This window comes from Serinus canaria, chromosome Z (assembly GCF_022539315.1).
Source record: "Serinus canaria isolate serCan28SL12 chromosome Z, serCan2020, whole genome shotgun sequence".
In the NCBI taxonomy this organism is placed as follows: domain Eukaryota; kingdom Metazoa; phylum Chordata; class Aves; order Passeriformes; family Fringillidae; genus Serinus; species Serinus canaria.
Window position 1 is genome coordinate 54,463,539 of NC_066343.1, and position 13,169 is coordinate 54,476,707.

General features: G+C 41.3%; 1 protein-coding gene across 3 annotated transcripts in view; it reads right to left on the reverse strand.

Moving 5' to 3' along the window:
* Positions 1-13,169, reverse strand: part of MAST4 (microtubule associated serine/threonine kinase family member 4) — a 279,028-nt gene that overhangs the window by 150,028 nt on the left and 115,831 nt on the right. The window contains exon 1 of one of the 3 annotated variants that reach the window (XM_050986531.1): positions 12,619-12,635. The exons of the other annotated variants lie outside the window; for them this stretch is intronic. The gene's annotated coding sequence lies outside the window, so the exon portion shown is untranslated. Of the gene's footprint in view, positions 1-12,618; positions 12,636-13,169 lie in introns of those variants that run through there. 3 annotated transcript variants of the gene reach the window in all.

Genomic DNA, 13,169 nt, shown 5'->3' on the forward strand with positions numbered 1-13,169 from the left:
TTAACCAATTTTCAAAAATATGGTGAAAATACATTGAGGTCTTTCTTTGTCAGTCAAGGTGTTCTCACTTGGATCTGATTTTCTCTCAAAATAGGTGTAAATAAAAAACTGTTCTTCCTTTCAGATGACCCAAGTGAATTTCTGTTTGCAATACCTCCTTCTCAGCAGTCTGAGTTCCAGACTTCCCCAAGATGCAATTCTATATCCACTTTTCTCAGGAAAACCGTACCAATACCTTCTTCACTAGCAATGTAAGTCAAGATCACGATCTTTCCTTTTCCATACTTGCTGCCAAGGAACCTGGTAGTGTCCATGACTTAGTAAAGTGATGTTCTGCCTTTTAGCTGAAGGCTTACGGATTCTTTCCACTCATTCAGACACAGCCATCAGTTTTTACCAGGGTTTTTGCTTGCTTATTGTGCACTCTCACCAACTGAATCACAGATCATCTCTTCACAAGCATTTTTATGAACAAAAATTGCCACTTCTGCACTGGCAAGTTCTGGAAGATAGTTATTGCTACTCAAGGAAGATTCCATTCCCAGTCGCCTTGTGACAGCAAAACACTCCTTGAGACAAAACACAATGCTTCTTAATTCTTAATCCTGCACATTCTCAACTGCGCATTTCAAAATTTAAAGATGTTATTCTGCATGATAACTTATTCCCCTCACATCCCCAAACTTCAAGTTGCAAATAGCAACACCACCACAGATTGTAATGGGAATATACTGTAGAAGTGAAGAGGCACTTAAGCTCCAACTCGGCCAGAAAAAGCCACATTTTATCTAATTCAATATTGTGTGTTCTGTGCAATTCATTTTTATCCCCTTAGTTAACTTTCCCTGCTTTTGTTACAGGCACTGCTGACTGTATCCTTCAAAGAAGAAACATATCTTTGTGTCAGTTCTGTGTTCTGAGACGTGATGTAAAGCAATATTCAGGTGCTAGGCAAATTATCAATTTAAATGCAAATTAACTGGATCAAAAAGAATGCCAAACTGACTATATATAAAAACCATATAACAAAAAGAAAACCATCCCTTTATCATGTACAAGAGCAATTTGAATAATCTATTTTCCTTCAGATGAACCGGATACAACATTAAGATTTATAATAAACTAGACTCAACTAAGTAAACAGCAGTTAAATGTTTTTTGCTTTGCGTAGTATTCTAGATATTCTCATACAGCATTAAAAACACTGATCCATATGGAAGATGAAACATTTAGGAAGGATTCCATGAGTTAACAGTAAGGATTTTCCTATGAAATACACTATAGTCTGAAGACTCTTCAATTGTGGGATTGGTAATAACATTTAGTAAGCAGAAGAACCTTGTTTACCTTATTAAATACTGTTTAGGGATTCAATACAATAACACTCCCAACTAAATTTTGAAATAAATTAACAGAAAACAAAGAAAAACAATTACACCAGGTTTTTTGTAGTCTTTTTACAGAAGACAAAGAACTACAACAGTTTCTTCAAAGAAAGTAGCAAGAACCTGAAAAGACAGTCAGTCACTCAAAGTAGTTTTGAGTATAATCTTTAAATGTTAGAAAGAGAAAAAATAACCAAACTGACATGGGCAGGGGAAAGAAAAAGAAAGTTAGTAAACAAACAAGTAAATCAGAAGTGCTACAAACATACCATTTATGGGAATAAAATGCATCAACACAGAGAATGAGGCATGCCCAGTTTACCCTAATGGAGTCCGTAATACTTAATGCTTCAGGGACATACCAAATCATCACAAAAAAAAACCCTACCAAATCAGTAACCTCTTGCCCAAATGAGAAGCAGGAATGCATTTAAGAATTACGCAAACTATGCCTAACAATATTATCTCTGCTGGATCTCATGTTCTCCATGAAAAGCAGCAGTGGCAGAACACATTACTGCCACTACCTTATGACAACAATGCAGCACATCTTATTTAAGAGCAGCTACCATAAATAGTAAAAGGTGAAAAATCCCTCTCAATGAGAAGCACAAGCCTTTCTGATAAGAGAGAGCAATTTGACTGTTGTCAACATTAATTCTGTAAATCTCTGCATTCATTTCTAGTGGTGTGATCTTTCCTGATTTCAAATAATTCACATGAAAACATAGTAGAAAAATGTCATTTAAGAGATTGTTGTCCACTGTGTTGCACTTTCAGTTCAATTTAAAAAAATAAATAAATAACCATGTTTCTTTAAGAAAAAACTGTGAAAACTCTGAATGAACTCTCCACCTCCAAGTACACAAAATCATTTAATCTAACACAGTGTTAGAAAATCTATGCTTCATTCTGACCTGCTGTCCTACAGTTTATTTCACCCCTTGGCAAAGTACATCACCACATGACTAATGGATAAAATGCATGGATTGCAAAGTGTTTGAAACACCAACACTCAACAGATTCCAGCTGCCAAGTTCACATGAATATTCCCATCAACAGAGTTTAAAAGTGTTATCATACATTAAGGGAAAAGGAAATGAAAAAGGAAAAGAAAGTCAAACAAGACATAAATCCCAGCTACTGGTACAAGTGTTCACCTGAATAAATATAAACAATTATACAGATAACCAGAACAGGAAAATCCGAAATCCATGGTTTAACTAAAGCCAGTGATTTTTCTAAGTCCTGTTTGAATCTGTAGGTTCTTTCATCAAACAGAAAGCAGAGCTTTTTATATGGGCATACCTACAAAGGATTTTGCCTACTATAAAAAAGCAAAAGAAAAAAACACTACTACAGCACACAGTGGGCCAGCATAAACTTCTTGACAAAATGATTGCTAAAGACTATTATGCCCACAAGAATCTGGATGCCTTCCTTTCCCCAGATGCAAATCATGTTTTGTATTATACAATTCAGAAGCTCCTGATGACTTTTGTTGAAATCAGTAACTAGATGATAAAATTATTAAGCCTGCCTTCAGTATAAGAGATTTGCCTACACTCAGGCTTTGACTGCGAAAGTTTTTGTTAGTCATTTTGCACAGGATAGAAGGGGCAAAAAAAGTCAAAATACATTCGTTCTTTCTTCCAGGACTGATCAGCACTAGCAAAATACCTTAACATGTTCACCATCATCAGCTGGAGGAGACCAAGCCAGAAGAGGATAGTTCACTGGAACTAAGCTTTAAGCTCAGCAGAATTTAATCACGGAGTTTAGTCAAAGCACTACTGTGCCCACAATGCCCACCCTCAAACCTGTAGAGCTGAGCTTTGCAGCTGCTCTTCACACATAAGGGAAATACTTGGGGAAAACCAGAAATAAAGGGCACAAATAATTCACTTTTTCACCCAGAAAAATCATATAGAACAGCAATGACAAAACATTACATTTTCCCTTTCAAAAGACAACTCCTTTGCAGAAAAAGGACACTTTATATTTGCTCTGATTGTGATACCAGATCTTCTGCCCCTTATGCAATTAAAAGTAAGAGAATAAGAGATTTTGCTTAGTGTTGACATTTTAATCAGTTTTTATAAATTCACATTTAATCAGTCCAGCTGATCCCACACAACTTATCAGCAATATACTCCATTGATGTGAAAGAAAGTTTCAAGTTCTCAAGCAAGGGCTACACTGGAAAAAGTGAAACTGTCTGGAGACCAACAAGGTAAATATTAATCCTCTTTCTGAAAATGGGTTAGTCATAATGTGCACTTCATTTTTTCACTTCAAAACATATTTCTCCTAACATTTGATTTTTCAGCTTGTTCAATTTCAGCCGAAGCTTGGTTTCTTACAGAGCTTTAAATGCCCTGAAAAATCTGGAGATCCCCTAAACCAGATCAATCTAAACACAGCTACTCATGGGCCTTTTCTACATGTCCTGCCTTGTCTTGCCTGTTTGCCAGACTTGTTTGCTACTGAACTGCAGAAGGCTATTGTCACTATTCCTCTTCCTATATGGTGGGCAAGAGGACACCACCAGCATGAACTGTTTCACAGATATTCGGTTACTAGTCAACACACACTCCAAAACAAGAAAAATTTATTTCAACCACTCCAAGGATATAACAACAAAAATCCCACAATCCATATTGATATTACATGGATTGCATGATGTTATCCAGGTTCTCTAATTAGCTGCAATCTCAATTTTGAGTATCCACCACAGGAAGACAGGAAAAAATGTAATTTAGGAATTTCAGTGCTCTTTTTAATATTAATTTCTCTATCAGAAAGGGAACATAACACAAACCTTATCAGTCTGCTGTTTTTATTTTTATCTGAAAGCATCAAAATGTGTTCAACAACACACATATCTACTGTATCAATCTCAGGTCTAAAATCTGATGCAGAGAGGAAGCTGATGTCTAGCACCAACTACCTTGAGGCACAACCCCAGCTTCCTAATACTGACAATTTCACTGGAATAATCATTGATAAAACAATACTAATTACTAGGCTAGTGCTGTACCACTGTGTGTGAGAATTTCTGAACTCTTGACATAAAGCACTGTTTCACCCTAGACACAATTTTCAGCTAAAAAACATAGTGGAAAGGCAATCCTTCTTCCATTAAAAAAAGCAAACATGTAACTGTGATAAATACTTCTCCACAATTTATATCGTTACCTGGTCCCTCTGTATGTGCTAGCAATAAAGTCAGGTATATTTTATAGTTTTTATTTGGACTACTAACACTCTAGATCAAATTAGATTAGGACCCAGATAGTCTTTTTGGTTTATTGCCATTTTATAGACAGTTTCATTCCTCTATTTGTCCAATATGGCAAAATGATTGTTTCAAGTGAAACTACAGTAAATCACATCAGCAACTGTATTAAGTTTTGCAAGCATTACATTTCTTAAATTTCCTTTTACCTTTGACTGATAATCCTATTTACACCAGCTTAATAAGGTCTAACAGGATCAGTGAAGGTTACTCGAATTTGTATCTCTGTCAAATATCTTTGTCTGCAAGTTTCTATCATGAAATATCTGCTAATTAACGGGAAGAACTTTCCAAAGGCACAGATTTCTTGTGCAACTAGTTGAAAAGACCCTCACAAAATATAAAGATAAAAGAAGAACAGAAGATACACCTTCAGATTTGTATCTATTCAACATTTAAAAAAAGGAAAGGAAAGCCAACAATAGCTTTTCTCTGCACTTCCTAGATGATTTTAAACCAGAAGGAGACAAGTCAGTCCTAAAGTAAGTCTGCAAGAGGGAATAGTATAAAAGATTCCTCCCAGTTCACATACTGATTTATATGATTAAACTGGTAGGAAAGATGTATCATCTTTCACCTTTTTCCGCAGTCCCATCACCAAAATATCTGAGTCAGGGAAAGCAGCAGTGTATCTTCCATGCTAATTTCATTAATGAATATAATAGAATGTCCTAACAGTTAGGGTTGGATGGCTTCCAGAGATCATGTGGTCTAGTCATCATGTCCAGCTGGTTTTTTAACATCTTCAGGACCTCCCTGGGCAGCCTGTTCCACTGTTCTGCTACCCTCAACATAAAGAAGTCCTGCCTTATGTCAAGGTGAAACTCCTTGTGTCATTTCTCCTTGTCACATCACTGGGCACCACTGAGAAGTCTGGCACCATGCTCTGGGCACCCACCTTTCAGATATTTATATGCATTGATGAGATCCCCTCTCCGTCTTCTCTTCTCTAGACTCAACAGGCCCATCTCTCTCAGTCTCTCCTCATAAGAGAGATGCTCCAGACCCCTCACCATCTTTGTGCCCCTTTGCTGGACGCTCTCCAGGAGCTCCTTGTCTCTCTGGTACTGAGGAGCCCAGAACTGGACAAGCACTCCAGATGTGGCCTCACCAGGGCCCAGTAGAGGGGCAGGATCAGCTCCCTTGACCTGTTGGCCACACTCTTCCCAGTGCAGCCCAGGATCCCACTGGGCCTCCTGGCCACAAGGGCACACTGCTGGCTCTTTGTCACCTTGTGATCCACCAAGGCTCCCAGGTGCTTCTCTGCAGAGCTGCTCTTTAGTGGGGCAGCCCCAGCCTGTGCTGCTACTTGGGGTTATTCCTCCCCAGGTGCAGCACCCTGCACTTGCCCTGGTTGAACCCCATTAGGGTTCTCTCTGTCCAACTCTGCAGCCCACCAAGGCCCAGCCCAAAGGCAGCAGAGCCTTCAGGTGTGTCAGCCACAGCCAGTTTGGATCCTCAGCAAACCTGCTGAGGGTACCTTGGATCCCTTCATCCAGGCCAGGGATAAACAAATTGAGTGAGGCTGGACCAAGTATTGATCCCTGAGGAGCACCACTGACTACAGGCCTCCAACTGGATTCTGCTGCCCTGATCCTGACCCTCTGAGCTCTGCCATTCAGCCAGTCCTTGGTCTACCCCACTGTCCATTCATATAAACCACGCTTCCTGCGCTTATCAACAATAAGTAGGTAAAATAAGTACATGTATAGTGATGTACCTCAGTGCCCAGGAAGCTTATCAGATGACCTTGAATGCTGTCGGGGTCTCTGCTGGTCAGAGTGACCCCAAGATGCGTTACAAAGTCTCTTTTCCCAGCCCAGTGCTTGAAGAAAGAGTCAGAGCTCATCATTTCTCAGTCTCAGGGTTGTTTATTGATTCTTATCTATAAAATTCTTTCTCCTGTCCTGCCAAGGTCCGCTCAGCAAGACAGTCAGAGGCATTCTGCCTGCCCCCAGGGTGGTGTTATGTCTTTACACTACAAACTACAGGTACAATATTTACAATTACTTTCCAATACCTGTCACCTATGTTAGACAGTGAGCAGGACATGCCCAGATTCCTCCATCTTGCCCCCTGAACCCCCATTCTAAAAACCCCAAAATCTACTTTTTCGCCCCATGATAAATTCTCTATCATTCTACTTAAACTTTTGTGGCTTGTAATCCTGCATATAAAGGTAGGTAATTGTTTTTCCAAGGGCTGAATCAAAGGCACAGGGGTCTTGGGCTCTGTGCCAAGGCCTCTGAGCCCCCTGGGCAGGATCTCCAGCCCTCCAGGGCAGCCAGAGGAATTCCCTGAGTTCCCACAGAATGTTATCACATGACACGCACAGGCCATCCAAGGGATCAGACAGCATATATTTAGGAATTGCAGCTCCAGCATGGCCAACCTGATCTCTCATGACCAGGTGACCTGCCCGGGGTGGGGGCGAGGGGTGACAAAAAGCCTGTGGATGTAGTCACCCTTCAGCAAAGTCTTTGGAGTCTACTGTCTCCTGAGGCATTCTGCTGGAGAAGCTGTCAGCCCATATCTTGGACAAGTGCACTCTTCACTGGGTTAAAAACCAGCTGGGTGGCTGGGCCCAGAGCGTGGTGATGAATGGTGCTGATATCTCAGGGGTCAGAAATAACGCTTCACTCAGAGACTTACATGGAATAAGAAGAGGGTTGTAGAACAGGTTTTGGCTTACCCCTGAAACAGGCCTCACAAGGAAGGACACTGAACAAAAGACGACCAGGGCTTTTATACCCTGTGCAAGTCTGGGGCCTTTCTGCTGTTCTCTGTTGTCACCTGGCTCTGCCAGAGCCTCATGCACTTTGTAGTGCAAGGGACATGTGCCAGTTCACAGCCTCTTGTCCTCAGGCTCCAGCTCCAGGGAACTTGAACTCAACCAGCAGCTGCACACTGAGACAACAGGGTAAAAGGCAATTCAGCGGGGGTGGGTGGGGGGGTGACCTTCAACTCAGGGATCAAGAAACTGACTGACTCAAAATGAAGGGAAGAAGGGCAAGATTGAGCATGAGAAGCAAGAGAATAATTCAACCAATAGAACTCAGAATACTATTTAATGCAAGAAGTAGGTAACTTGTAGCCAACATAGTTCACCGAAGTGGACACACAGTGTAAAATTTCCAGAATTGGTGTTAGCTTTGAAGATTTACCAAAAAGCTCTCATCTAAGCACAAATATGAAAGAGACAAATAACTCAGCTCCGTGTGTGACACTGCCCTACTGCATGTCAGCCGACAACAATTTCAGGGACAATGATGCCACACCCAACTGGCAGACAGTCACTAGTGAGCTTCCTGAAGGCTCAGTCAGTACTAGACCCAATGCTGTTTAAATCTTTACTGATGACTTGGATGAGGGGACCAAGTGTACCCTCAGTAAGTTCATGCATAAAACTAAGTTAAGTGGGAGTGCTGATCTGCTGGAGGGCAGGAATGCTCTGCAGAGGGATCTGGGCAGGCTGGATCATGGCTGAGGCCAATGGTGTGAGGTTCAACAAGGCTCAGTGCTGTGTCCTGCCTCTGATTCACAACAGCCCCAGGCAGCTCCACAGGCTGGGGCAGAGTGGCTGGAAAGGAGCTGGCGGTGCTGGTGACAGCAGCTGAACACGAGCCAGGGTGTGCCCAGGTGGCCAAGAAGGCCAATGGCATCCTGGCCTGGATCAGCCATGGTGTGGCCAGCAGGGCCAGGGAAGGGATTGTCCCCTGTACTGGGCACTGGTGAGGCTGCATCTTGAATCTTGTGCTGTTCTGAGCTCCTCAATTCAAGAAAGACATTGAGGTATTGGAGTGTATCCAGGAAAGAGCAACAAAGCTGGTGATGCATCTACAGAGTGGGTCCTGTGAGGAGCCGCTGAGAGAGCCGGAGAACAGGAGGCTCAGGGGTGACTTTATCACTCTCCACAACTGCCTGACAAGCGGGTATAGCCAAGTGGAGGTCAGCCCCTTCTCCCAGGCAACAAGAGACAAGATGAGAGGAAACGGGCCTCAAGCTGCATCAGAGAAGGCTCAAGCTGGACATCAGAAAGAAAGGGGTTGCTAAGCAATGTAAAGGGCTGCCCAAGGAGGTGATGGAATCACCATCCCTGGAGGTGTTCAAAAAATGACTCGCATTACTTGGTCAGCAGGTCAAAGATTTGCACTAACAACCTCAAAGGTCTTTTCTAAACTACATGATTCTGTGAATAACATAGTTCTCTGTGGGAAAAAAAAAAAAAATCTCTCTTTTTGAAGACACAAACCTGACCTAAGTACGGTTGAAATACTTCCCAGTTCTGATGTGATCCGACACTTCCCCAACCCCAGTTCTAGGCAGACATTTCAAAATCTAGATCACAGTTTGGTCCCACTTCACCCCTTTTTTTGTGCCTGTACTATGCATGCCACACCTAATGTGGTCCTATGCTGACTAATTTAACTATATTTTAAGACTGACTTTAAATTTCTGTAACTTTTTTTTGCATACATACTAGCACTTATTCTAGCCAAACTATTTATAATACTATTTCTGCCACAGCTACTTCTATTTTTAATCAACTGGGAAGCATGCAAGCAACACTGAGATGGAGATCACACATCTGAAGTAACAGCTGAAAATATCTAATTATAACTTGGTATTGCCTTGTATAGAACTAAAGTTTTAGTAAGGAGAAAAGGGAGTACTGTGGATATTTTTTTCCCAGTTTGGTGTAGGATGTTACAAAACCTATCTAGTGCAATGACTATTACACTACTGACACATTGACTTGGCCAGGAGAATCATTTTATAAGGAAGACAATTTTAACTTGCCAGGGAGGATCCATCCATAATATTTGACTGTAACGTATCTTCTGTTTCTATTTATACATCTACCAGACTCTCTAACCTTTGGTAAACATAACTTTCTAGCAATCAATTGGCCATCAAATCAGCCTTTTACCAGCTGTTGTCACAGAGTAGTGCTAGGGAATAGTGCTTCATTCTCTGCACTCCTCTCCCTACTACATGATTTCTTTTTTATATGAGCAGATCCTATGATGAACACATTACACTAATATTCTACTCTTACAATAAGACTCTGATTTGTGTTGATTTTATGGTAAAAAGCAGTACAATTTTAGGGGTGTAGGTTTAAAACATACTTTTAAGGTGGAGCCTAAAAAGGCATAAAATAGCAGCCAAACCATCTAGCTATTTATTATTAATAGCCATGTAGAAATCATTATTTTTAATGAGACCTCTCAACTATTTAAGACCTTCAGTATAGGTTTAACAGGTAGAGACATGGCTCTCAACAACAAAGTATTTCTTTACAATTTCAAATCATGAGCCACTAAGAGAAAACAGTTGTAGAAAAATTTTATCAGCTCAAAAAGTACAATAAACTACTGGCTTAAATTTAGAAATTACTTTCTAAGCAAGCAAGTATCAGATTTAAAAAAAAAATTCTGCAGAAATTGTTCAGTGTGAGTTGAGGGAGGACTACTTGGCTGTGTAATTAATTGATAAGGTACTCACACCAGAATGTGTGTAAAAGCAAACTATCTGTGCTGAAATCTCTTCTCCCTTCACAATCAGATTGGAATTTATTTAATTCATTCTTCTACAGTTTTTTTTTCCAAGATAACAAAATTCTTAGAAACCTTCATAATTGTTAGACAGATGTTCCTAATTTACACCTGCAGCCTAATTTGAATACAGCTTTATTTATGTACTGAAACAACAAAAAAAAACTTGAAAATTGTCTGAATGCTTTCCCTTTTAACTCTTTCTCAATTCCATGCTCCCATATCAAATTGTTTTTTATTCAACTGTTAACTTTCACAGCTTTATAAATGCATGTTTTATTTTGTCTTTCAGATCATTACTACTAGAGCACTTTCATTGTCAGGTATACCTGTGTCCACATTTCTTACCCACTAAGAAGCTCCAGCAAACAAATTAACCAGCAACTCTTTATATAAAGCTTCTGTTTCAAGGTACCACCAGATAATGTAAATACATTAATGCAATGTAATACAGGAAAGCTATTTAGAGATTACATCTATATTGCTTCCATGTATATCTGAGAACCAACTCTGCTTTGCAGATCAAGCAGACAGTGTCCCAGTGTCTCAGCATCTTTACACTTCACATTTTTTTAATGGTGTGACTACATCAGTGCACAAGGACAGGGTAACAGGTATCATTTATCTGCACTTCTCTAAGGTCTTTGACACAGTCCTCTGCAACATCCTTCTATCTAAAATGGAGACAGATAGATTTAATGGGTGGGTAGACTGTTATGTGGATAAAGAATTGGCTGGGAAAGTCACATGCAGAGGCAGTGATCAGTGGTTCAGAATCCCAACAGACAGTGACAAGCAATGTTCCTCAGGGGTCCTTAAGCATTATTTAATATCATCCTTAATGACAACAGACAAAGGAATCAAGTAAACCCTTGGCAAAGTTGCAGATTTCTGAAAGCTAAGTGGTGCAGTTGACACACCTGAAGAACAGGAAGCCAACAAGACAGACCTGGACAGGCTGGAGCAGTGGGACCATGGGAATCTCATGAGTTTTAGCAAGACTAAATGCAAGGTCCTGCACCTTCATACACGGAGTTGGGGCAACTCCGTGTATGAAGCTTCAGGATGAACACATTGAGAGGAGCTCTGCTGACAAGAACTTGGGAGTGCTGGTGACTGAGAGGCTGGACATGACCCAGCCATGAACACTCATACCAAAAGAAAGCCAAATGTGTCCTGAGATGCATCCAAAGCAGCGTGCCAGCAGGGCCAGGGAGAGGATTCTGCCCCTCTGCTCTGCTCTGGTGAGACCCCACCTGGAATACTGTGCTTACTTCTGAAGTCCTCAGCACAGTAAAGATACTCACTTGTTGAAATGAGTCCAGAGGAAACCATCCAAATTATGAGATTGGAACTAGTGATCTTAAGGTCCTTTCCAATCCATACCATTCTATGACTGTGTAATTGTTTGAAGTTTAGCTTTCCCTGACTTGCATCAGATCAAACATGAGCTCATAGCGATACAAGTTCACAGTTCAATTCCACTCTCTTTTGACAGGACAGGCCAAGATCCTCTCACCTCAGGAAACATTAGTCTCACTAAGTCAATACAGCATGTTCCTTGCTGCTTTGGGTCACCCAAATCACTGACCCAGAAATGCACTTCATCAGGGTCCAGGACAAGCAGACAAGTGAATCACTGCAATCAGCTGACCACAGATGAAAGATCTTCTGGGCAATTTGTAACTTAAGAGTCGTCTGACTCACACAGCACTGCTGCTGCTCTCATGAGACAACACTGCCTCGCTTCCCAAATACAACCATTCTCCTGTAACCATGAGGTTAGGAGGCAGATGCAGGAAACCCAGGACATGCAGAATTAAACGCCAGAACAAAGCCCAGCAGAATGTATGCACAAACCCAGTATTCCTTTACAAGTTTGTGATGGTTTTGCCCCAAACCCAAACAGCATATCTGATACAGGCAACAGTCCCTGCAAGCTGTGCAGGCTGAGTTCCCACTACATCCTGCCACCTGGGCAAACAGCTGCTGCACAGGAAGGCAAAAGGAATAAAAAGGATCCCACCAGTCTTTACAGTGCCAAGATACAAAACATCATTTTCAAAGTAACAAGTTTGTTTGGTTTTAATTTTTTTCTTTGTTTTTGCAGGGGATTTTGTGTGTGTGTGTGTGTGTGTGTGGTGTGTTTTTTTAAACTAGGAGAGCTGAACCAACAAGCTTAAAGAAAAGCATGTGAGATTTGTTGATGGCAATTTGCCATCTTTGGTCTAAAAGCAGGCAAAGTAGTCCCTGGTTTGGCATAACAAGACCACGAGGCTTCTGTACACCTGTACCACCAGGAACAATGGGCAGTTCTTCCTGAGGCAACAAATGAGTGTGACAAAACAAACAGCTGGAGAAGTTCTGCCAGACTCACCTTTCTACAGCTTCCTACTCTGGAACTACCTGCAAAACTGACTCTCAGCCATAGTCCTCATCTTGATCAGGAGAGATCAGGAGAGCATCCTCACTCCCGCACAGACCAAAAATGAATGATCAAAGATCTGTAGGCCCAAGTGGTAGAGGAGGCTGTCAAAAGGCACTGCAGCAGGCGTGTCTGCAGAGAGACAAGGAGTATGCAGCTTAAGTCATTGGTAGGACTGGGAGATAGGCTGCACTGCTGTTGCCTTTTGAAATTACTGAAGTTCAACTTTCTCAGCCAAGTTACAACTTCATGAAAGTTGTGGGCTTTCTTCACCAGCTGCTTTGCAATTGAATTCCTTGAGGCAGAGTGCTTTCTGGTCAGGTTGTCACAGCAACAACTGGTAAGGGCAATCCTGTCACACAACAGGAAAGATGAGTTCTAATGACACTCCTAATGACTTGCAGCAGTCTGCAGGTGACTGACAGAAAACAGTAGTTCTTCAAGTGCAACAGGAATACAAAGGAAACACACAGTTTGTCTCTCAGAAGTTCTGTGCTAACAGC